At 47.7% G+C, this 23,829-nt stretch overlaps 1 protein-coding gene across 15 annotated transcripts in view; it reads left to right on the top strand.

The window, feature by feature from the left end:
* FOXN3 (forkhead box N3) overlaps positions 1–23,829 on the top strand; it is a 391,151-nt gene that overhangs the window by 141,095 nt on the left and 226,227 nt on the right. For 3 of the 15 annotated variants that reach the window (XM_008519090.2, XM_070593708.1, XM_070593706.1), the window contains exon 1: positions 21,068–21,316. The exons of 10 other annotated variants lie outside the window; for them this stretch is intronic. The gene's annotated coding sequence lies outside the window, so the exon portion shown is untranslated. Of the gene's footprint in view, positions 1–8,892; positions 9,095–21,067; positions 21,317–23,829 lie in introns of those variants that run through there. 2 more of the 15 variants (XM_070593712.1, XM_008519091.2) reach the window with 2 other exon arrangements.

Below are 23,829 nucleotides of genomic sequence, written 5' to 3'. Positions count from 1 at the left end.
CCACTATTCCTTTTAAACCATGAGTCACAGACCTTCAGAAACTTCTGTAAATATTCTGGTTGCTTTTGTCATCCTCTCTTCTTTGCCCTAAAGGGCCAGATAGTAAGTATTTTAGGGTTTTCAGGCTGTACGGTTTCGGTTGGAACCGCTCAACCCAGCCCCTGTGGTGGGAAAGCAGCCACTGGCAATTCATAAACTAATGGGTGTGGCTGTGTGCCAATAAAATTGTATTTACCAAAACAGGCAGCTGACTGGATGTGGCCTGCAGGTTGTTATTTGCTGACTCCCTACTCTAGAAGGTTCCCTCCTCTTTGTTCCTGATGTTGGGTTGGAAAGTCAAGTTAGCCATAAGAAGTTTTCAGTTTGAATACTGAGCAGACCCTGTGGTTGGGTGTATAATGGCTAATGTGTAAATTATGTCCGTGGCGGGGAGACCAGCTGGCGAGGACAAACTTAGGACATTGTGGATGTTCAAGTCATAGACCATGTACCTAACCAGCAGTAGACAGCCAGTCTTCCCATGCATGTGGCCGTTGATCTCAAGGAGACGTGTTGGGGAGACTCTATGGAGAATTCAGGGTACGTGAACCCATGAACTAACCAATCTGGGGGTGTTCTCCACTATTGAAGGGCATAGTTGCATCATCTCCCCACACAGCCAGAATGTTCCATTATGGCCAAAGTCTACTCCTACAATCCGTAGGCTGTCCCATTTCTCACATCTGAATATGGACCCCAAGAAAAGTCATAATTACGACAAATGTGTTAGGAGGAGCTCCCTGGTGGCATGTTCATCCAGAGCAATGAGCAGTTTTTATTGGCGGTAGAGGGCCAGTGATGTGATCCGTCAGAATCGAGGTAATGGTGCATTGTGGGAAAGTGTTACTAGAGATGGCTGATCCCTGTCCCTGGAGAGGAACAGGTAGACTTGGAAAGAAAACCTCTTGAAAACCAACTGTCGTTGTGTTCAGCTCAGCTCCTTCACTCCTGCCTAGGAATGTGCGCATTTTCCAAGGGCAGTGTCCTACAAACCAGGCTGGAATCAGAGGTTTTCGTCATTGAGGACTGGCAAGTTTATCCACTTCTGCTGTTCTGAGAGCGAGTGCTCTTTGCCTTCTTTCAACAGAGACAGGAGACAGCAGGAGATCCCGGACCAGGAACAGAAAAGCTTTTCAGTGGTTTTCAGGGAGTTATGGAAAATATCGGGAAATCCTAATTAATTCCAGGACAGAATTTCGGTGGTTTCTTAAGAGTTTAAACTATAAAGAAAGAAAAGAAGGAAAAGTTTAGTCGTTGGGCTTAGGAGAAAATGGACCAATTTTAGGCAAAGTTCATGTAAATAATGAGCAAATAATTCTTTAAGTTGGCTCTTAACTCTTGTTCTGTTATGGTTCTCTTTATATTTTACATAATAATAGTAAACACTTGTATAGTATTTACTCTGTGCCGCACACCCCTCTAGGTACTTTTGTTGTTGTGTGCCCTCAAGCTGGCTCCGACTCCTGGCGACCCTGTGAATGAGTGATGCCCACAATATCCTGTCCTCAACAGCCCCCCTCAGCTCCTGTAGACTCATGCCTATGGCTTCCTTTATGGAGTCAATCCATCTCCTGTTTGGTCTTCCTCTTTTCCTGCTGCCTTCTACTTTTCTAGGATTATTGCCTTTTCCAAAGAATTCTGCCTTCTCATGACGTGCCCAAGGTTGGACAGCCTCAGTTTTACCTTCAGCGATAGTTGAGGCTTAATTTGCTCTAGGACCCACTTGTTCGTCCGTCTGACAGTCCAGGGTATCCCTACGGCTCTCCTCCAACACCACGCTTCAAATGAATCAATTTTTTCCTGTCAGGCTTCTTCGCCATCCAGCTTTCTGTACACATGTCAATTTATTTCATCCTCCTAGCAGCCCTATCAGGTAGGTCGTCTTGTGTCCCCATTTTACAGGTGAGGACAGGAAGGCACCAAGAGGTGAAATGACCTGCCTCTACCCTCACAGCTTGGCTAGGGCTGCGCGGCCTGTGTGCTTACCCATCCTGCCGCCTGGCCTCTCCTCTTTTAAATGGATGTTGTGGCGGTCGAAAGTACAAGGGTATTCCTTCTAATGGATCCGTCGCTTCCCAGAGCAGACCGATCAATCCCTCATTCAGTGCCTGACTTGGCAAAGATTTCTAATACTTTCCGTCTGTCGGGCAGGACTCTGCCTGTTCAGCTTGCTCAGAAGATAGGGGCGTCCCAGTGCGGCATCATGGCCGACTGCAGTGTGGGGTGAGGTGAAGGACATCTCCCCGTGTGATGTGCGCCTCCCTCTGTGAACTGACTTCGGCCCGGAAGCTGAAGTAAACTGAACTCACGGGACAAGCGGAGCAAATCAGAAAGCCTGTGTCTTAATTTCCGGTGAGAAATGCTACTGCTGCAAGTGGTTCCTGTTGAATGCCGGTGGAAAAGGCAACTGGTCATTGCCCCCCTGTGTCACTGGATGTCGCGGTTGCTGAGACCCCAATCTCAAGGACAGCGTTCATGCTGCCGGTGCGTTGGGTGGGCCTTGGAACAGGTCTCACCTTTGCAGAATCTGTAGGGGCCTCCAGTACCCCGACTCTGCTCTCTGCCCCTTTCAGGAGGACGCTTTGGTTCTTTAGGTATGTTAACACAGTCTACCCTGCAGGCTGAGAACTGGGCGGTCTCTCTCCCTGGGACTTTGCATATCTATACCCCAATCTTGCAGAAGGACCACCCTTTCTGTTGAAGCTGATGGAGACCCTGAGGGTGCTTCAGAGCCCGGTGATTACCAGTGACACTGTTTTAAAGGTGAAGTCAAAGGCCTTTCCTCCCACTGGTTCCTGGGGCTCCTCTTGACTCAGCTACCCACTGCTCCGAGAAGGTAAATCACATACCGCGTTGCAATTTCACCATTTTTAGCATAGAAGGAGTAGTATTGAAGAACAGCGGGTCCGGGGACGGGAGGACAGATCTCAGAGGGTTCAGGTAGTCGGGGAGAAGGGCCTCAGGAGGGACCACGTTCATCAGACACAAAGCACCATGCAGATAATGCAGTTGTTCTGAATTGAGAGAGGAGGGTTTGTCGAGGCTAGGGTGAGACCCTGGGGAGGCAAGCTGGAGCCTCAGCTGTCATTCAGGGCTTTCTTTGCTGCAGTCAGATCCATGCTTCATCCTCTCTCCGTGTGTTCCTCCCTAAACAGTCAGTGTTCAGCCCTTACCAAGTCTTGGACACATGGACCCACTGTCGCCATGATGTCTGTCTTGCTGTAACCTATTCAGCATCACCTGAACTATAAATAACGTCAAAGGAAAGGGCTGGTCACTGACCAAGAGGTTGTGGCCAGAAGGTGACCCACTGCAGAGTCCCACTGTTGTCCAGTGACGAGGGTTGAACCCTCAGCTTTGCAGTAAACTGAAATAGGTCTCTCTCTGCTCCATGGGTGTGAGGTGTCCCCTTCGCCCCCAGCCCTGCTAGGAAGTGTTGCAGCAGCCAGAGGCCAGGAAGGCACACCTACGTCAGAGAAGAGGTGGTCCTTTCCTTTCTTGCCTTTGGTGGGGTGGGCAGGCCCAGAAGCAGAACTGATGAGGCAGGATGGCACCCTGGGCAGGAGCCCTTTAGATCAGACTGTGGGGTTTACTCTCAGGTCTGCCACTTCTTAGCTGGGTACCATGTGGCAGGTCATCTTCGCCTGCTTGAGGCCCTGATCCCTCATCTGAGAAATGGGGATAATAGTACCTGCCTCAAAGAGGTGTTGGCTGACTGAGAGCAGATCGCCTAAGAAAAGCTGTGAGCCTGGCACACAGTAGGCACACACGGGGGGATGTGGGCTTTGTATGGCCTGAAGCCTATTTAGTTTGGGGCCCTCCTTAAGAAAAGGATGTAAAATTACAAATATGAAACCAGGTATATGAGTGAGCATTTATTTCAAATGATGAGGAAAACACACAAAAAATGTTTAAAAAGCTGACATCCCAAACATCACAAAATCCAAAAAAAAAGCATAATATTATTAGTTTTTTCACAGATGTCTGCATTACTTTTTTTCCTACATTTTTTGCGCCGTGTACTCTTTGATCATTTCTTCATGTGACAATGATTTTGGAATGCCATTTTCTCTTGAGAGAATGCAAGATAATTCATTCTTCTAGCATGGTTGGTTGGAATTTGTTTTTTATTATTGATAGTTTAGAAAACAAGGTTTTTAGCTTCACAAGTGGTTGTGGGTAATGTCATGTAAATTTTTAGGATTATCATCAAATTTGAGGAAGCTACTCTCAAGATTCTTTCGTATATGAGCTATAAGGTTTCAGGGCATTTTAAGTTTTTTTGTGCAGTGACTAATCTGGAATACTGAAGATGCTCATTCAACACATTTCTGGGTTCTTTCCCAGGGCTGTGGAAGGGGCCTGTGCGAGTGAGGGGGTCTTGAGGCTTAAGCTTCCGTATTTCATGGTAAATCTTCTTGTGAGTACCCAATAAGTGTTAACTAGATCATATTTTATTATTGTATTTATTTACTTATTTGCTGAGGAAGATTTGCCCCAAGCTCACATCTGTGCCAGTCTTTTTCTGTTTTGCCTGTGGGTCGCCACCAGAGCATGGCCACCAACGAATGGTGTAGGTCCGCACCTGGGAAGTGAACCTAGGCCACCAAAGGAGAGTGCACTGGACTTAACCACTAGGCCATGGGGCCGGCCCCTATTATATTTATCGACACTCATCTTTTTCATTTTATAGTTTTAGAATTACTAAAGAATGTATTCTCATTGACACTAAATATAGTTAAATTTGTGCAACAGTCATTCATTCAGTATCATTTGTTAACTGTCTACTTTGATCAACCTACCTGACATTAATTGTTGGGAGCATTCAATGCCATAAAGCAGATAAAACACAGCTCTGTTTTCCTGTAGTAACTACTCAATAAACTTAGCCATTATGACTATCATCACCTGTCCAGCAGCACCCAATCTGGTGCTGGACATTTGGGGACAATGAGCTGCGACATTGTCCCTCCAGGCGGTAGGAATGGGTCCAACTGCGGGTCAAACTCTGAAACCTAAGGGGGAGTCATCTTTTGTCTCAAGTCCTAAATAGAGCTGTCATCCCCCATTAACCATGAATTCTCTGCAGTTAATCTCCATTCATGAATTTTCCATTCATCAGTAATACTCTATTAATATGGCCACATGTATACATTAAGCCATACTTCTGAAGTGCTCAATGATAACATTAAATTCTATGCTTTTCTCCCAGATCTTTTTTTTCTCTTTGATGAGGAAGATTGGCCCTGAGCTAACATCTGTTGCCAATCTTCCTGTTTTCGCTTGAAGAGGATTGTCGCTGAGCTAATATCTGTGCCAGTCTTCCTCCATTTTGTATGTGGGATGCTGCCAGGGCATGGCTTGATGAGCGATGTGTAGGTCCGTGCCTGGGATCGCAACCTGTGAACCCCAGGCCGCCAAAGTGGAGCATGGGAACTTAACCACTAGGCCACAGGGCCAGCCCCCAGATCTTTCTCTTTTTATCAAGTCTAGCCACTAAGTTTGTCAAAATATGATTTTCTCTGTTTTGTAATGTTGAAGACTCTACTATGGCAGAAACACCCGTGGACAGGGAGTCAAGAAATTGGATCTGCCACCAAGTCTGTGTGGGTATCTGTTGGGATGCTTATGGTTATAAATGACAGAAAAGCCAACTCACAGTGTCTAAACAACAGAGGAAATGAGTTGGCTCCTGCACTCACTCCTAGTGGTCCTGCCATTCAACAGCGGTCCAGCGCCTCTGGAGCTGATGCTGGTCAGTCCCACCTACGCCACAAGGCTGAGAAACTTGGGGTGTTGTTGGGAAGGGAAAGCAGAAAAATAGACACTGGAGAGGAAACTACCGCTGTGTATTCTGACACATGGCCCTAAGTCACTTCACTTCTATGGGTCTCTGTTGCCTCATTAAACCGGAGGCTTGTCTGACACCATTAGTAAAGTCCTTCCTAAATGGTAACCTTTAAGATTTTATTTTCTTTTTACATTAGTTGGCTTTTGTAATAAAGAAACAAACCTTTTCTGGCCAGAATGTAAAGCTAAGAATGTAATTAGTAAGCAAATAGCTCTGTTTAGATTAAATGATAAGTCAGGGCGGTCAGCCTTAGTAACTTTCTTCCTCCCCATGAGTTGTAGATTGTGATCTACAAAAATGAGCAATGGGGGATGTGAGGGAGAAGCCCTGGAAAGCCGCGTGTAACTCCTGCTCTGACTTAGTATGCGTATCTTCGGCGCAGCAAATGTAACTTGGTCGTTCACTCACCGGAGATCCGGGAAGGTCTGGGTAGGGCTTATTTTTCTTCCCATAACCATTGGTGGCTTTGCTGTGATGCTGGTATCACAAAGAAGCTGAGAGAGGTTTGATCTGGATTCAGAGGGAGCTGGTGTTGGCAGAAGCCAGAGAGTGACTCTAAATGGCAGTGGAATCAGCTCCCTGTGGATAGCTGAGGGTTTCTCAAGAATGAAACCACAGACCTCAGCTTTCTACTTCACCCACTTTTTACGGAGCCTTTGGCTAGTCTTGAGACGAGATTCCAGTCGTGGCACCAGGAAAGCTTTCAAGGAAGCATCTGGGTGTGGTTCATGAGGGAATGAACTCCGCGGCCTTGGTACCAAATCTTTTTGGGAGTGCCATGGACGTGAAGATGACATGGGTGCTGGAGGTGTCATTGAGCTAGAGGAGCATATCTCCCGTCCATCTCCAGGGTGCAGGGCTGTGTGAGGACTCCGGAGGACCTGTGGGTCATTGGGCTGCCTTCGTAGGGGAGTTTTACCTTCCTGTCCAGGCTCTATGGGGAGAAAGTTAATCTGGTTAGTAGTACAGTCAGTATATTTTCCTTGTGGCTGGCTAATTTTTGAACATACTTATGGAGTTCCCAAAGGTGGATCTGTGTCTTGATCTAATTCTCTGAAATATAGCTTTTGGAAAATAGTTCTCGTGTGGTTGTCATTGGTATTTCTAAACTGGCAGACAATACCACATAACTTTGTGTGTGAAGTACAAGAGAAATAGTTCTAAAATGGTTTCTAGTCACGTGTCTGTGCTTTGCAATCAATCCCTGTGGTTGTAGAATACTGAAAAAAGGTTCGTGTGTTGGATTGGGGGAGGGGAGGGTAAGGATTAGAGAAAGAGTAAGTTACAGCACCAGTTGCCTAATGGGCACCTTCACGGTTTCTTGTTCCTTCTGAGAGTCCAGAGGGGAGATGGAGTTTCAGGCCTGGCCTCTGGAGTTGTCAACTGCCTTGAGTTTTTTTTTTTCCTTTTTGAGGAAGATCAGCCCTGAGCTAACATCTCCTGCCAATCCTCCTCTTTTTGCTGAGTAAGACTGGCCCTGAGCTAACGTCCGTGCCCATCTTCCTCTACTTTGTATGTGGGATGCCTGCCACAGCATGGCTTGCCAAGCGGTGCCATGTCTGCGCCCAGGATCCGAACCGGCAAACCCTGGGCCACCAAAGCGGAATGTGCGTACTTAACCGCTGTGCCACTGGGCCGGCCCGTCTTGAGTTTTTTTAGTCAAAATCTTTGTGTTTTATGATTCAGAGAGGAGCACAGTGTTGTTGTGTGACCATTGCCCTGGGCCTTTTGGTATTTTTGTGGATATGTCTGTCCATTCCGTGAATGATGTCCTTTTCCACGGGAGCATCAGGAGCCCAGCCTCTGAGAGTAGAAAACATGTCTGTGTTTAGGGGCCCACTTGAAAAATGCTATGCAAAAACCAAACCAAACAAACCCAAAAAACTCCAACGAAGAAGCCCAAGAGGTCAATTGCAGGCAGCAAGTAACATTCCGTGATCTTGGAAATGAGATCTTGGCTAGTATAAATCGATAGGAGAGTGTAGCCATTAAGAGGGAGGGCTCTGCAGGCCAAAAGACTAGGAGTTGGAACTTGTATTTCATCTCTTAGCGCCAATTATTGACCATTGGCAAGTGATGTAACTTCCTTAAGCCTCGGTGTCCTTATCCATAGAGGAGGATGACAGCTCCCACCTCGGAAGGGTGGTGGAAGGATGAAATAAATAATGCAGGTAAAGCTCTTGGTGCGGTGTCTGGCCTGTAGGAAGCCTTGGAGAGCTCTGGTTGTTGTGTGTGTTTTATAATTCTCTGGATGGCAGTAATTGGGTCCTTGGTCTTCCTTGTTTTGGCTGTTGTTGTTTAGATGTCTTGAACATCTTCGGGCAAAATTGACACTACCCTTGGTCCCCTTCGGGAAAATTAGGAGTAAGGTGGTGTTGGGCTGGTCTCTGGACCAGCCAGGTTTAGTAACAATGAAAGAAGAGGTGAGCTGTGTCTGTCAGACATGTTACTAGGGAAGCCCTGACATGTGGCTCGGTTTCAAAGCAATATGTTGCCCACCCCCTTCTGCAGGGAGGCGACAAGAATCTGGTTAGTGGAGAGTTGGAGAGCGGCTGAGACATCAACGGGATGCCCTTTTAGACTTTTCCATGTCTTTGGTTGGAGTTGGGTTTTCACACGTGGTTTGATTAAAAACAACAACAAAACTGCAAGAACCCTTGCACAGAGGACTGAAAGAATGGCTTCTTACTAGATACAGAAACTTGAATAAAAAACCATACTGAACACGTGAAGTTTGCTGTCGGCAGGTGGCAAAGGACTTTGCTATAAATATTGTAGGACCCCTCTTTCTCTACTTAAAAGAAACTTGCTTTGCAGTTCAGACAACAGATATGGCTGGACAGCCGTTAGTTCATGGGTAAGAAACTGAAAACAACGTGAACGCTTTTCCTTAAATGGAGATGGAGGTTGGCCCTGGCTCAGGTTGAAGTTAACGCCCGGTCTTCATTTGCCTTCCGTGCGTTATTTCTCATACGTTATGCAAGATTCCCTGGCCCGTGACCATTCATTTTTTCCTGTCATTTCGAGGTGTGTTCGGGGCACAGCTCAGCTTCAGACCTTTCTGCTTTCACTTTTGGTTAGTCAGAACTGCATCTGGTGGTGTTTGAATATGAGTGCTTTCTGTGGCTTTTCTGTGGCTCCTTTTCAAAGTATTCAAAGCAGTTTAAAAATACATAATGTTCAGCGATCTGACCAAGAGCTAATGTAAGTACTTATTTGGGGACTACTTTAAAGAAAAAAAAACAACTATTAGACAGATTTGAAACTCTTAACTCTTACTATGTCTTGGAAATAGATACTAAGATTAAAAAAAGGTTTGAAAAACACGAGACCACTTCCACACTCACAGTGCTTGTAGTAGTGACAGGAGTAGCAAGTAGCACGGTTTATAAAAACAGAAGAGCTAAAATTCTTTATTTAATATTAAACAGGAAACTGAAAGTAGTCTGTAGCATGTGGTGGGTTTTCAGCAAACCTGCTGCTGGGTTTATCTGTGCTGAAAAGCCTAAAAGAGACGTTTTTCTTTTTATTCTCTTAAGATTGTGAGTTTCCATGAAAATTGTAACCAAAACATGACCGTTGGAAGCAGGTTCTGTATTGTAAGGTTTTGAAGCAACTCGTTTTCACTAGAACCAAAGGAAATTTGGAAGCAAATTGAAAACCTCTCTAAGAGTGGAAAATGCTTTGCACTTCTCTTTCGCCTTTGTGCCTGGCTGTCACTCACCAAACATGTGCATATGAATATTCTTTCTGAAGACCTGGGCTTCATTTTAAGGTCAGCCTTCAATTTCTAGAGAATATAATTTGCTGCTATTTTTAGAGCGTCATGATTGCTCGTAATAACTAATGGAAAAAACTCAACAGAGAAATAAATGTGTAACAGCTGTGTCTGCTTAAACTTGATTAAAGGCAGTAAAAAAAAGTAAACAGAAGAATGAATGTGACAATATAGGGGGAGAGACAAGCATCCCTCTCATTGTGTAAAGTTTTACAGACAGAACTTGTTCTCCTTTGGAGGCCGGCGGTGTCTATGTTTAAAGTTTACTTTGCTGTTTGCCTTGAGTGGGATCAGTGTTGTAGTGAATAATTTATAGCCAGCATGAATGAGCTCATTAGTCACCTTTTCAGACTTTAAATGAGTTTTGTGGTTGTCATTACTCGAGCCTTCTGTTCAGCCGCCGAGCAAAATGACAGTTTGGCAGTTGGTGCCTTGTTGTCGGGCAGCCTGCTCCCCTTCAGGTCTGCGTTGCTTTTGTATTTCACTGAAACCTTCCCTTTCTGTCCCCGTGCTGGTCCAGGGACTCTCACATTTCAGATGCCTTTTGCACCCCAAGTTTCAATGAGAAGTTTTTTCGGGGATTTAAAAAAAAATCTTTCACTTGCGTCTGCCAGAAAGAATGAAGGGGATGGAGGGAGCTTTTTCCAGCCGCTGCTTTGTGCGTGGTTTGATGTTTACGTTACTCACCAGGCGCGGGGAGTCCGCGGTTGACTGGCTGAGCCAGGCTCTCACAGGGAGGCAGGGATGTCAGGCAAGGGGATGTCATTGGAGTTGGGAGGGAGAAGGATGTTTCGTAGTAGGTTTGCGTTGTTACAGTCCCGAACTCCAATATGACGTTGGGTGTGTGTGGATGAAGAAACTTACTCCATCAAATCTGCCGGGCCAGATTTCCAGGGCCAAAGAAAATCACATTTTTTCCTATAGAGGGGTTGACAAGATGACCTTTCAGGATCCCAGCCAACTCTAGGGACCAGCTCATTGGGAATGGCCATTACTTCTTCCCCATCTCTACGTCTTCCCAGTCCAAATCATTAAGAGAAAGCAAACTGTTGCAGCTGCCTCCTCACCGTGCCTTTGGAGGCTTGCCTGGAGGCTGGTATGTGGGGAAGATGAGCTCGGGCATGCCAGTAGCAGGTGGGATTTCTTTGGAACGGATGTCATGAGGTTCAACTCTCCCTTTGAACCTGGCCAGGGCAGCCTCCGGAGAGCTGTGACATCCACTCTCTGGGACTGGACTCCATCCGGAAGTCCAGGACACTGTGGCATGCCCACCTTGGCCCTCGGCTAACCTCTGCTGGCACTCAGGATGCATGGATACTTGCCCGGGTGCCTCAGCCAACCAAATGGACCCCTGTTCTGAGGTCTCTTTGACGTTTGCTATGAGCAACAGGCACTAATGGCTGCCGTCACCAACGTGGGCAGCACCCCCTTCCGGGGTTCCATATTGTTAGACAGCTGGCCTAGCACCGTATGCGGCATGTACGAAAGATGCTCAATATTCCTCTCTGGAAGAAATGCCAACTTAAAAAGGATGCCTGGTTGTTTGAGGGCCAAATTTTTGAAGCCAGTCAGAGTCACATGTCTGGGGACAGAGAAATGAGGTGCTGTTGATTGCACCCACAGAAAGACAGCGGTCTGTTTGGCTACTTCCTTTCCACCCACTACCGCTTAGGAAATTGAGCATTCACGGGCACTCATGCCTCACAATTTATGGGTACAATTTGCTTGCATCCAAATCACAATACCTGTATTAAAGGCACAAGAGATGCTACTTTTGGACGGAGTAGGGTTTCAAAGCAGAGGGGATTGGCGAACTGCATTCTCCAAGAGAGAGGAAGAGACTTTAGGTTTGGCTGTTGTAATAAGTTGAATAAGTTGCTAATCTCTGAAAAAGAACTTCGTGCAGCAGGGAAATACGTTGGTAATATTTTCATCTATGTACTGTTTCCCAGAGAGTTCATCAAATTCGGAGATTTTACTGTGTTTTTCAAAGACCATCTTAAAGAGAAGGGTTGATTGTTTTCTTTCACATCCCTCTGAAAAAGTAAAATGAGGAAAGCTATTTCTTGGCATGGTTAAGACTTTGGCAGACTTAGCCACTGAAACCCACGAGACTGTAGTACTTGGTGTACTCGCCGAAGAGAGGAAAACAATAAAAGCTCTTAAAAACTTCGGAGGAGGAAAAGGTTGATGATGCTACTTGCCTTTGACTAATCTGTGTAGTTAGTAGATACCAGCTTGAGAGAGGGGTAAATAGGAGCAGTTGTTTTTTCTGTTGAGTGATCAATATTTTTGATTTCCACTGTGCCACGTGCTGTGGGCAGAAGAGAGGTATAAGCAGGGTCCTTGACACTAAAGGCACTTACGTCTGTTTCATGCTCAGTATCGAGTTGACATGCTTTGTTACAAAGGTACGCCGCGCACACCATATTGATTATGACATAGAGGCTGAACTTTGGTTTTTTGTAAGTAGTGCCTTTTCATTCAGTTTGAAAGTCCCTTTTTCCTTCCTCCTCCTTTATTTCTTGACCACGATTTTTCCTCTCTTGAACTCCACCACTCCTTTCCTTCATGTCCTTGACCCCCAAGAGTTTCTCTGAGAAGCAGCCAGATGCTCTGGATTGAGCTGAAGTTTCCTTTGGTTCCTACCTGGAGCATGCCTCCAAACTCTGGAGCCAGACTGTGTGGGTTCAAATCCTAGCCCCATCGCACCATCTGTGTGACCTTGGGCAAGTAGTTAAACCTCTCTGTCACTTGCGTTCCTCATTTATAAGATGGGCATCATAATAGTCCCTACTTCACATGGTTCATGTGAGGCTGAAATGAGTGAATATTTGCAAAGCCTTGGAACCCTATCTGGCACTGAATAAGTGCTATGTAAGTGTTTGTTAAATACAGTTGATCATTATTCACGGATTCTGTATTTGTGAATTTGCTTACTTGCTAAAATTTATTTGTAACCCCCAAATCAATACTTGTGGTGCTTTTCTGGTCATTTGGGGACATGTACAGAGTGGCCAAAAATTTGAGTTGCCCAGTGCACACGTTGCCAGCTCAGATCTAACAAAGCAGTGCTCTGCCTTCTTGTTTCAGCTCTCATGCTGTAAGTGGCTTTTTCGTGGTCTATTTAGTCCCATGTTTCTTGTGCTTTTGTTGGTGAGTTTGCTGTTTAAAATCTCCCCTAATTGTAGTGCTGAAGTATTGTTTAGTGTTCCCCAGCACAAGAAGGCTGTGATTGCCTTGTGGAGAAAATACGTGTTAGATAAGCTTTGTTCAGACATGAGTTGTAGTGCTGTTGGCTGTCAGTTCAATGTTAATGAGTCAACCATGTAAATCAATACGATGTCTTTAAATGGAAACATAGATAAAATAAGGTTATGCACTGATCAGTGAACAAAAATGTTGTGACCAGCAGCTCTCAGGAACCTAACCCTGTATTTCCCCTAGGAGCAATGAGTCAGTATTTGCTAATTCAGCGTTTGTGGAGACTTTCTAGAACATAACGACTGTGAATAATGAGAATCAACTTAGCTAAGTGGAATCCAAGAACTCAGAGTGGCAGCCTCCTTTAGGGCAAGCTCCGGACTCCTGGGGGGGTCTCCCTGGTGGGGCAGGAGAAGCAGAAGTAGTTCTGGCCCTGTGGAGTGCCTCAGCTGGGCAGAGATTTCCTGTCAGAGTTGAAAAAAATTCCAATGTAACCACATCTGGTCTTTTATAAGTGTAAGTTGTTACAGAAGATCAATCTGGAAATAGAGAGCAAATGTTCCCAGTCCCCTACAAATTCTTAATTCAAGAGTATTTTTCCCTCATCTTTGAGCCTACATCAGAGTTTGTAGAGAAAGTTTGATACTCAAAACCTATACACTGAAAGCCTTCATACAACCAGACAGTAGACCCCATCACGCAGGGTGTCATGTCTCTTATACTTAGCAATTCTCCTGTTTGCTCCGAGTACCAGCCTTTTCAGAAAGGGATCATTTTGTCCCTGCTGATTGAAAAGATCACAAAATACTTCAATTTGGTGAAAAGCATTGACAACATATTTATTTTCCCCCAAGCTCTTACTTTGTGAAATGTTTGTGAAATTGTTTCGCACATACAGTACATGAGAATGCAAAAGTGATTCAGAGAACAGAAAGCTTCCCTTAAACCAGTGGAAAATGCAAATGGCAGAGAACAGAGGGAACAGGGGGCCACAGTGGCCCGTATAATATAATAACATGCCTCTAGCCTCTTATTTCGGCAATTTCCAAGTTTTCACAATTTTAAACAATGTCCCAGCAAACACCCTCCTAAATACATTGTTGTGTATTTCAGTGCATTCATTCAATACATATTGATTGAGTGTCTTCTGTGTGTCAGCCACTGGAGTAACTAACTGCTAGTGTATGTTGCTGGTTTTATGGAGCTTATTGCCTCCTGGGGGTAGGCGGTCTGGTGGGGAAGTTCACTGTCTTGTTACGGTATCTCCCTGGGATAAATTACCAGAAGTTGGAAATTTAGGGTCAATGGCTATGCTCACTTAAGTTTTAATTCATTTCTTCAGACAGCCCTCTTGAATAGATGTACCAAGACACCCACACCAACATTGGTATGGTTATTCTTTTCAAGTCTGTGCCAATCTGATAGATGAAATGAGATCTCACAGTTGCTTTAATTTGCATTTCTTTGTTTTTGCTGAGGTTGAGCATCTTTCCATGAATATATTACTATTTTTGTTTCTCCCTTTGTGAATTTGCCCCTTTTCTCATTAGGGTGATAATTTTTTTTCCTCATTGAGTTGTAAGGACTATAAATTTAAAATATTAACCCTTTTTCATATGTATGGCAAATATTTCCTCGTTTTTTGTTTGTCTTCTAATTTGATTTATGACCTCTGGTACTACATACAAATTTTAAATTGTTATGCAGTCAAATATGTCAATATTTTCCTTGTGATTTATTTACTTAAAGAAAATAGTTCTACGTGCCGGGGCACCATTGTATGTTTTGTACAAATATTATTTAATTTCATCTTCATTACCACCCTGTAAAGTGAGTATTGCTGTTATTCTCCCTTGCTCCCTCTTTTTTTTAGATGAGAAAACTAGGTAGAGAGAAAGAAGTTAAGTACCGTGAGTAAGGGTACCAGGCTAGTAGGTGGTAAAGTTCTAGAACATGAACCTAGTCCCAGGTTCTAATGCTAGGCAGTGTGCTCCACCACCTCTGGCCTTGGTATCAGGCTGTGTGTGTGTGTATTTGCAGTTGCTTCATAAATGGTCGCTGAGTCTCCCCCATCCTTGAAGGCAAGTGCCATGTCTTTTATTTCTTCCAGTTCCTTCCCAGTGCCTTCCACACAGTACTGAGCATAGGGTAGCAAGATGCTTAATAAATACTTATGGACTGAATGAATTGACTAAATTTGGATTCTGGATCATCAGCTCACACTTTGTTTATATTCAAGGAGGAGCTGACAGGTTCTGTATTTCCATTTTGCCTCCAGCAGGAGACTTGATAAGCTCAGGTTTGGCCAGGGCACCTGCGCTAAGGAACTTCACTCCACCAGTTCAGCTGCACTTTCTCTTACCACGCACTCCTTCTTCCTTCCTGAAATAAGCCTCAGGCTCTATTCCCTGCTGGAGAAATTCTAATAAGCCTTTTCCCAGGCTCCACCCTTCAGAACCTGTCACGTAAACACCAAGAATGTGCGAGAGGAAAACCCCTAGAGAGGACAACCCGGAAAGCCCAAAGGATGCATGGGCAAGCCTTGAAACTCACTAGGAGGTGGAGGGTCTTCCAGCCAAGGTGCTGGGTCTCTCTCTCCTGCGCACAGAAGGGAAGGAAGTGAAGAGCTTTTTTACCATTACAAACAGCATTCTCAATACGTCATCTCAAAGAGACTCTTAGTCAACCCACGGTTAAGGAGTGATCTTTGACCATAATCTCTCCCTCTCTTCTCATTCAATCATTGGACACATCCTCTTGGTTCTTCCTTTGAAGGCTCTCGTGCATTCGTTTTTTTCCAGCCTTACTGGCTGTTCTCTAACTCAGTGGGTCTCAAAGTCTGGTCCCTGGACCAGCAGTAGCTGGGAGCAGCATCACCTGGGCGCTTGTTAGAGATGTGAATTCTCAGGCCCCAGCCCAGAGCTACTGAATCGGAAATTCTGGGGGTGGGCCCCGGCAAACTGTGTTTTAGCAAGCCCTACAGGTAATTCTGATGTACGCTAAAGCTTGAGAACCACCACTCTGATGGACCCCTCCCTTTATCATTAGAACACTATAAGTGTAATGGGTGCTCACTGGAGAGAATTTAGAGAAATATGAAAGAGGCAGACAAAAAAATTACCCCATAACTCTACTACTCAGAGAGAACCATTATTTTAATATTTTAGCATATTTTTCTAATTTTAAAAACCACATTAAAAAAATAATCATCTTTATTCCTTTTTGTATAGATTACTGCAATGCTTTCTGAGTGATTCTGCCTGCTTCGGGTTTTCCATTTTCTCCTTTCCTTTCCCAAAATTCATCTTAGGTCCAAGATCCCATTCTTCTTCTTCTTCTTCTTTTTTTTTTTGGAGGAAGATTAGCCCTGAGCTAACATCTGTCACCAATCCTCCTCTTTTTGCTGAAGAAGACTGGCCCTGAGCTAACATCCGTGCCCATCTTCCTCTACTTTATACGTGGGACGCCTACCACAGCGTGGCTTGCCAAGTGGCGCCATGTCCACACCTGGGATCCGAACCGGTGAACCCTGGGCCACTAAAGCGGAATGTGTCCACTTAACCGCTGCGCCACCAGGCCGGCCCCCTATTCTTTTTTTTTAAGTGAGATATATTTGACATACAATATTGTATGTAAGTTTAGGGTGTACAATGGCATGGATTTGATACATTTATATTGCAATATGATTGCCATTCAGCGTTAGCTGTACCTCCATGGTGTCACATAACTATCATTTCTTCTAGTGTTGGGAACAATCAAGATCTAGTCACTTAGCAAGCTTAATGTTTATAATACATTCTTACTGTCTATAATGACTGTACTGTGTATTAGGTCTCCAGGACTTATTTATCTACTAGTTGTAAGCCATTCTTTTTAAGCATATTTCTGATAGCGCAACTTTTGGACTCAAAAATATTCAGTGAGTTCCTCTTGGCCTCTGAATTAGTGCATATAAACTGTTCATCTTAGCACTCAAGAAGTTTTGTGATATGATGTTTCCCCTCTTATCCACTAAATCCACTCATATGTATGCTTCCTAAGGAAGAGAAACCTTGTGTCTCTGGCACCTGACACAATACCATGTGCTTGGCAGGCACTCAGTAAATATTTGTTCAATGAGTGAATGCATCTTCTAGTACCATCAAGTCACGTTTGCTAGATCTCCATGTGCCATTCATTTCTGCTACCTGGAACAGCAGTTGGTGCTATGGAGCTTTCTCACAAGGCACATGCCTGGGACCCATCCTAGGAGATGCTGATCCCTTCGGCATGGCTTCCTGGGTATCCCTAGTTGAGAAGCTCAGGTCTAGAATACCCCTTCCACATTCCACAGGTCAAAAACCCACCCGTCTTTATTAGATATCTTCCTTCCACAGTCATCTCCCCTCCCCTCCGGAGTCCTCTTGTTCCAGATGGTTTCACCATGCCTCCTGCCTTAGCTGTTAGGAGGGGGTGGGCAGAAGGGAGAAGTAACGTGACTCAGGCTAAGTCAATCAGATTATTTCACTGAGAATCTGAACTATGTGGTGGAAGACTGAGGCGCTCTGAAGGTGGTGGGTGCTGCAAGTCAGAAGGTCCTTTGGACTTGGTGCTGGCAGCCATGGGTGTGGTTGTAAGCGAGCAGAGGAAGCTTACCTGTAGGGAAAAGAGTGGGACAGATAAATAGAGGGAAGTAGGAAAGACAACATGGTCTCAGAGGGAAAGAAAGGGATGGAGAGAAAAACTGTCTGATGACTCGTTGGTTCCGTGCAGCCCAGCTCTGCTGCCTGCCCCGGGCTGACTGGAGTTCCCTCTTAGGTATCACTGGAGTCAGTCTGAAGGATCCCTGAGCAGGAGACCATCTTTCCAGGCCTGCTTCAGATTCCACCTCACATTTGAAAGTCCCTCAGGTCTTCCACCTGCAGTGCTCTCTCATGGCTCATCTGTTCAATTGTTACTGCTTCCGGGGGATCACAGGGCTTTCGCTGAACAATCCCATAAATATATGCCAGCCCTGGTGGTCTAATGGTTAAGATTTGGCGTTCTCACCACTGCGGCCTGAGTTTGTTTCCTGGTCAGGTGAACCACACTACCCATGTGTCAGTTGTCATACTGTGGCAGCTGTGTGTCGCTGGGATACTGAAAGCCATGCCACTGGGATCTCAAATACCAGCAGGGTCACCCATGGTGGGCAGGTTTCAGCGGAGCTTCTGGGAAGAAGGACCTGGCCACCCACTTCTGAGAAAACTGGCTGTGATGAATGGCAGCAGAGCACTGTCTGATATAGCTCCGGAAGGTGATGGGAAGGTGCGAAAACACCGGGCAGGGTTCTGCTCTGCTGTCCACAGGGTTGCTAGGAGTAGGGGTCAACTCGAGGGCACTAACAAAAATCCCATAAATAATCACGTCGTTCAAATAAGCAGTGATGGAGGGAGAGGGTCGAATGTTCCAGGGCAGGGAAGCGTGTTGAAGAAAGCACCGAACATCAAGGGGAGGGCCATTCCTCCCCACGGAGGAGGAGCCTCAGGTCCCACACAGGTCCTGCTGTTCCCAGCTACTAATGTGCTCTCCCGCTCACGCCCAGATGGGGCTACGGAATGGTCCCATCAAGCCCCCAGTCATGAAATAAGTGTTGCCCAAAGTGAGTTCTAGGGTACATGTAGGATTCTGCTGTCAAACAGGTTTGTAAAACAATGGTTTAAACTTCTCAGGGTCTAAGGCATAAAAGTACTTTTTGAAAGTTCCAGCGAGGAATGGAGAATGAGGTTGTTCCTAAATGAATTTGGCCCCTGCACCCTTTTGTCGGGGAGCATGTCCCAGAGCCGGGGGTCTAGGTGGAAGCCACACTAACCCTTCCTCTGCTTTCAGCGAAGGTCTGGATCCCCCATTGCAAGCACACAGACAGACAAGCAGATGTGTCCTCTGCTCTCCACATCAGGCAGGGCTGGTCCACCACTTCCTCTTCAGGCTGACACCTTCTCACGTCTCTTGCCACATTTGTAATGAGACAGAAATTCAGAAATACGCTTGAGAATAGAGGAAACCAAAAACATGCAGAGGGCAAGAGAGGTGAGCTAATGAAAGGCCCCTTTCTCTACTCTCTGCTTATGGCTTCTCCTGGCCCAAGGCTCGCTCTGTCTAAGGTTTGGTTCACCAAGGATGGCTGGTTCAGACACTAGAGCTCAACAGCTTGCACTGGGAGTCTTAAGAATGATGTTTTCCATGTGCAATAACCTTTGGCTCCCACCCCCTCATTCTGAACTCTGAGGAGGAAGGAAAGCACCCGGTGAAAATAACCTGCCACCTCTACTTTGTGTTAAGAGATTTCTAGCTATGGTGTGAATGTGGTTGGGGACTGGGAGGGCTGGGAGCTGGTGATGGAAGGGGACTGTCTCTTTCTCTCCCTGCCAGTAAGGGGCTGGGACAAAGGTCTCTGGCTTGGTTCCTTGGATGGGAGATTCAGCACCCTCAACTGATGTGCTGACTGAGGGGTGGGCTGGATGGATGCGCCAGAGGAGCTCTTGTCCTGGCTTTGATAGCAGTGTTCACCTTTAGGATCTTTGGTGTGACACTTCCAGATGATCTAGCTTGTCTCTCTTACCTCACACCTTTGGCTTTGGGGCTTTGGTGACTTTGGGTAGGTCATACCAAGTGCTCAGTAATTAAAGGGGTGGGGCTGGATGACCTGAAGCTGGCCCTGGGCCTCCACCTCTGAATCATCCCCTGGGTGGGATCTGCCATAGCGCTGGTGAGTAGCAGGCCTGTGGTGAGCGTCCTTGCTGAAGACTCGCCACCCGCCATCTTAAAGCTTTGTTAAGGGGACATGACTCTCAGATTGATGGCGTTTCCTTATTTTTTAAAGTAAAAAATATATACATATGTATGAGAAGCCCTGTAGGATTTTTCTTCCCCTTTGGCTGGGTTACAAGGTACAATAAGCCAGAGAGATTTCTAAGCGAGATGGCTCTGCGCCTTCTCACTGGCTTTCCTGCAGTTTTCGGATGGCGCAAAATGGCCTGTCCGCTGCTCGGGGGGTTAGGGAGTGGATGGGAGGAGTGAGCCCGGCTGCTCGTCTGTAGAGGAGCTTACTGATTTGGCTACCTGGGAGTGGTGTGCAATCATATTTTTATTTATGTCACCACCAGGGTGTCCTGTTGGTCTCTCTCCTTGCATCCTCTCCAAAGGCAAGGTGCTTGGTGTGGCTTTAGCAGTGGGTGGCCGATCTTTGGAGGTGCCTAAAGATTTGGAGCGGTGGCTGCGCCGTTCGCTGGGCGGCCTTCCGACTTGTCCGTGCGGTTCTTGAGAGCTCAAAATGTGAAGGCGATGAAAGTTGTGTTCAGTCGAGGTTTAGAAGTTTGCCAGGGTGTTGAGCACAACCCACTGGAGAGGCCCCACCGGCGTGGCCTTTAGGACGGGCCTCCCGCTCTGTGATCTGTAACGGCCACCCTCCCTCGGCAGACACGCGCCTGCAGACGACAGGAGGAGCAGTCACCTGGGCGGGAGGCTGCAGTGCCTTTGTGCCTTTCCTCCCTGGGCACGAGGTGGGCGCTGGAGCAGGGCTGGGGACGGCCCTGGGAGTCCCGCCAGGACGCCGTAGTTGGGGAGAAGTGGAATCTCTTCTCCCCCTCGCAAGCCTCGCCCGCATCGTAATTCTTTTTATTTTTACTTTCGAGCCATGTAAGGCATGCGGATGGGGTAGGAGCGTTCCGGGCGACACGTTGCCAGCGGCGCAGCGCCGGCCCGCCCGCGTGGCCGGACCCGGGGAAGGGACAGGCCGCGCGCCGCCTGCCCCACCAGCCCCGCCGCCCACGAGCGCGGCCGCCCCGGCTCCCGCGCCGGCCACCCCCGCCCCGCGGTGCCGCAGGAGGCGAGTCCGGCCTGGGCCCCGGCTGCGCCCCGGGAGCGTCCGGGCGCGGGGCGCAGGGCCGATCGGAGCGTGGGGGCTGCGGGGAGGGACCGCCCCAGCGGGTCTGCGCCCCGCGCCCCAGGCCGCCGGCGGCCCGGCCCACGTTTTCCCTCTCTCCGGCTCCCTCCGCCCCCTCCGCTCCGTCCCTCCCCTGCGCTCCCCTCCCTCCCCGCGCTTCCCCTCCTCCTGGCTGGTCATGTGTCGCCTTTTTTTGTTTGCAGTGGAAACAATTTCTCGCCGCTCGGCGCGCCCCGGCCCGACGCGCCGCGGCGGAGGCGAGCGGGAGGCGGGACGGGGCGGGGAGAGCGGCGGGGCCGGCGGGAGGACGCGCGGCGCGCCCGGCGGACGCCGCAGGTCCCATGCCGCGCCGCGACCCCCGCGCCCCTGCCGCCCGCGCCCGCGGCCGCCCCCCGCCGCCCGCCGCCCCGGGCTCGCCGCGCCGCGCCCGCGCGCCCTTAGCCGGGCCACCAAGCGATGCCCGCTGGGCGCCCACGAAAGTTTGTCGGCTCCCGCTGAAGGGCAGCGGCGTCCCCGCGCCCCCGAGCCCCGCTCCGGCCAGGTGAGTTTGTTCCCCGCTCCCGCCGGCCCCCGAGTGGGACTGGGGTAACTCGGGGCGGGGGCACTCGTCCGAGGCCGTCCTGGAGGCGACCTCGCCGCTCCCGGCAGACGAGGGACTCCGCCGTTCCCGGGGGGAGGGTGCGGGATGGGGGGCCTGGCCGGGCGGGGAGACGGGAGCCCCGAGCGGGGAAGTTGCCGGGTCCGAAGAGTTTCCTGCCCCGACGTGCGGGCTGTTTCCTGGTGCTTCGATTTCCGAAAAGACGCCCCAAAGGAACAGAGTTGGTATTGTCCGCGGAGGACGGGATCCCCGCCGTTCCGGGCCGGGAGAGGTGGTGCCAATCAAGGGGAGACCCCAAGATGAGAAACAGGCTCCTAACAAAGATCCCCCCTCCCCCAAACTGTGCAGGCTTGGCACCGGCAGTGAGTGTCTCCTGAGACCCCCCGAGGCCCGACCCCTCCTCACACCGGCCCTCTCTGAAAGCCTCCTTGGGCCCTGGAGAAGTTGGGGGACGGCGGGCTTTTATTGATGTGTTTTTAAGGCTCGCCGCGGTGCGGCCAATAAAAGGTTTATGACATCTGACCGGCAGTGAAGGTATGCGAGCTCCCAATTGCCCTGTATACGGAGAGAAGAGCAGTTTCTCGGTTGCCTGGCAACGCCGCTGATTGACGCGGGACGCAGCCAATCGCCGCTCCTGCAGGTCCCCTTGAAATGTTTTTGACAAGTACAGTACACGGGAGTGGAGCGCGTGCGTGCGCGCGCGCGCGCGCGGAGGGGGGTTACCCGACCCCCCCAAACTCGCGACTGCCCTGCTCGGTTTGGGGAGGATTTCTCAACTTTTTGAAGTTCACATTGAACATCTGTTCAGAGTTGGACCAGTAATGTCTTTGTCAGTTGTTTGGAGACCTTCTGATAGCGGGCAAGAAACTAGCTTTCCTGCCGCATTTTGTCTGTAAAAAGCAAAAAAGATAACAAAACACAGCAAGTCATAAGAAAACAACAAGAGGGTGTGCGTGCGCGGAACGTAACCAATAGCAAACCGAAAAGTTGTAAGGAGGTCACTAGTGAATAACTATTTGCGTGTCTGGTGGAGCAGCCTTATTGGCAGCATATTAAAAATGTTTGCTTAACTGCAGACTCACATGATCCGGATTCTTTTTTTCCCCCCTCTAAAATAGGAGGAAAAAGATTTGGCGAATTATGTAGTTAGAGTATAATAATGGAAAACTCCTCAGCTGTGGTTTCTGGGAACTGTTTTTTTAAAATGGAACTGTGGTGATCAGCGCCTCTTGATACTGTTGCTATAGAACGCGGGATTTCTGGGGATGCAGTTAACAGTGGGAGGGGCTGGGGGCACCCAAACGCAAAACAGGCAAATGCTCCAAGACTACTGAACCCCCCGTCACCCTCTTTTCTTGACAGTGCCATTTTTCTAATAAAACCGTATTGCTGGCAATGTTTGTTTAAAACAAAAGACAACATGGAGAATAGCGTGTTAGTTCCTTTGGGAAGCTACTGACAAATAAGCAAATTAAAAAGAAAGAGAGCAGCATGTTGTCATAGCAACAATGCAATTAAATTACTTTACCGTCAGCCATGATATAATTTTCTTGTTTGGAAGCTCAGGAGACATAAAACTTTCATCTGGAGCTGAAGTTGACTTAAGTGGCTGGGTACTTGTTCTCTTGTACTCTACTGTGTGGATATTTCTGGTTACCAGAAAATTTGTTTTTTTAATGAGATTTGAGGAAACGTTGAGAGAGACAGGCCTAGCTTTGATTTGTTCATAAAGAAGGAAAAAGCAGCATCAGGCTGGTCTCTGTTAGACCCCCAAACCTAAAGGTACTAGCTTATTCTTTAAAATGTGTATGGACTACGTAGGTTAGCTTCCTTTGACAGAAAGGAATATTCCCTGTGGAGGAAGCGGAGGGATCTGAATGCCTTGCTTGCGTCCGACTTTGATGCCGGTGGAAGTTTTCTCTCCTTAGAGTTGGGCTTCTCAGGGCAGCTCCAGAGAGCTCCCCTCAGCTCTCTGTCATCAGGTTCTGTTTGTCTACCTTTTGGAAGAGGGAGGGTGCTGCAGTTCGCGGGGACATCCTTGACTGGCTGTTTAGGGCCCCACGTTATGCTTTCTAGAATCTCATTCTAGAGCTTCCGCAGTTGAAGTGGCATTTATTTTAGGTATACTGTCCATGGTCATTTTGAGTGATCATGCCTTTGCTTTTGATGTGTTCATTTTTTTTTTTCCTAGGTGGATTTGGGGCCGGGGGGGGGGTGGGGGGGGGAGGGTGGTGGGCATAAAACTGACACGCTTCCTAAACCAAGTGCATTGTTTGAGCCCTGCATTGTAGATGGAGTGTGGGAGAGCTCTTCCTTATCTCTCCTGTTCTTTCTATCTTACGTTCAGTACTAGGGGGTTGAGCATGCTTTGTATCTGTGGGGGTGTTTCTGTTTGTGGACTTGCCACCTCCTCATTTTCTTTTCTCAGATATTTTACTCCCTGTTCTAGGTCATTG

Source organism: Equus przewalskii, chromosome 25, assembly GCF_037783145.1.
Source record: "Equus przewalskii isolate Varuska chromosome 25, EquPr2, whole genome shotgun sequence".
NCBI lineage: Eukaryota > Metazoa > Chordata > Mammalia > Perissodactyla > Equidae > Equus > Equus przewalskii.
Note: the sequence above shows the minus strand (reverse complement) of the source record. Positions and strands in the feature narration are given on the sequence as shown.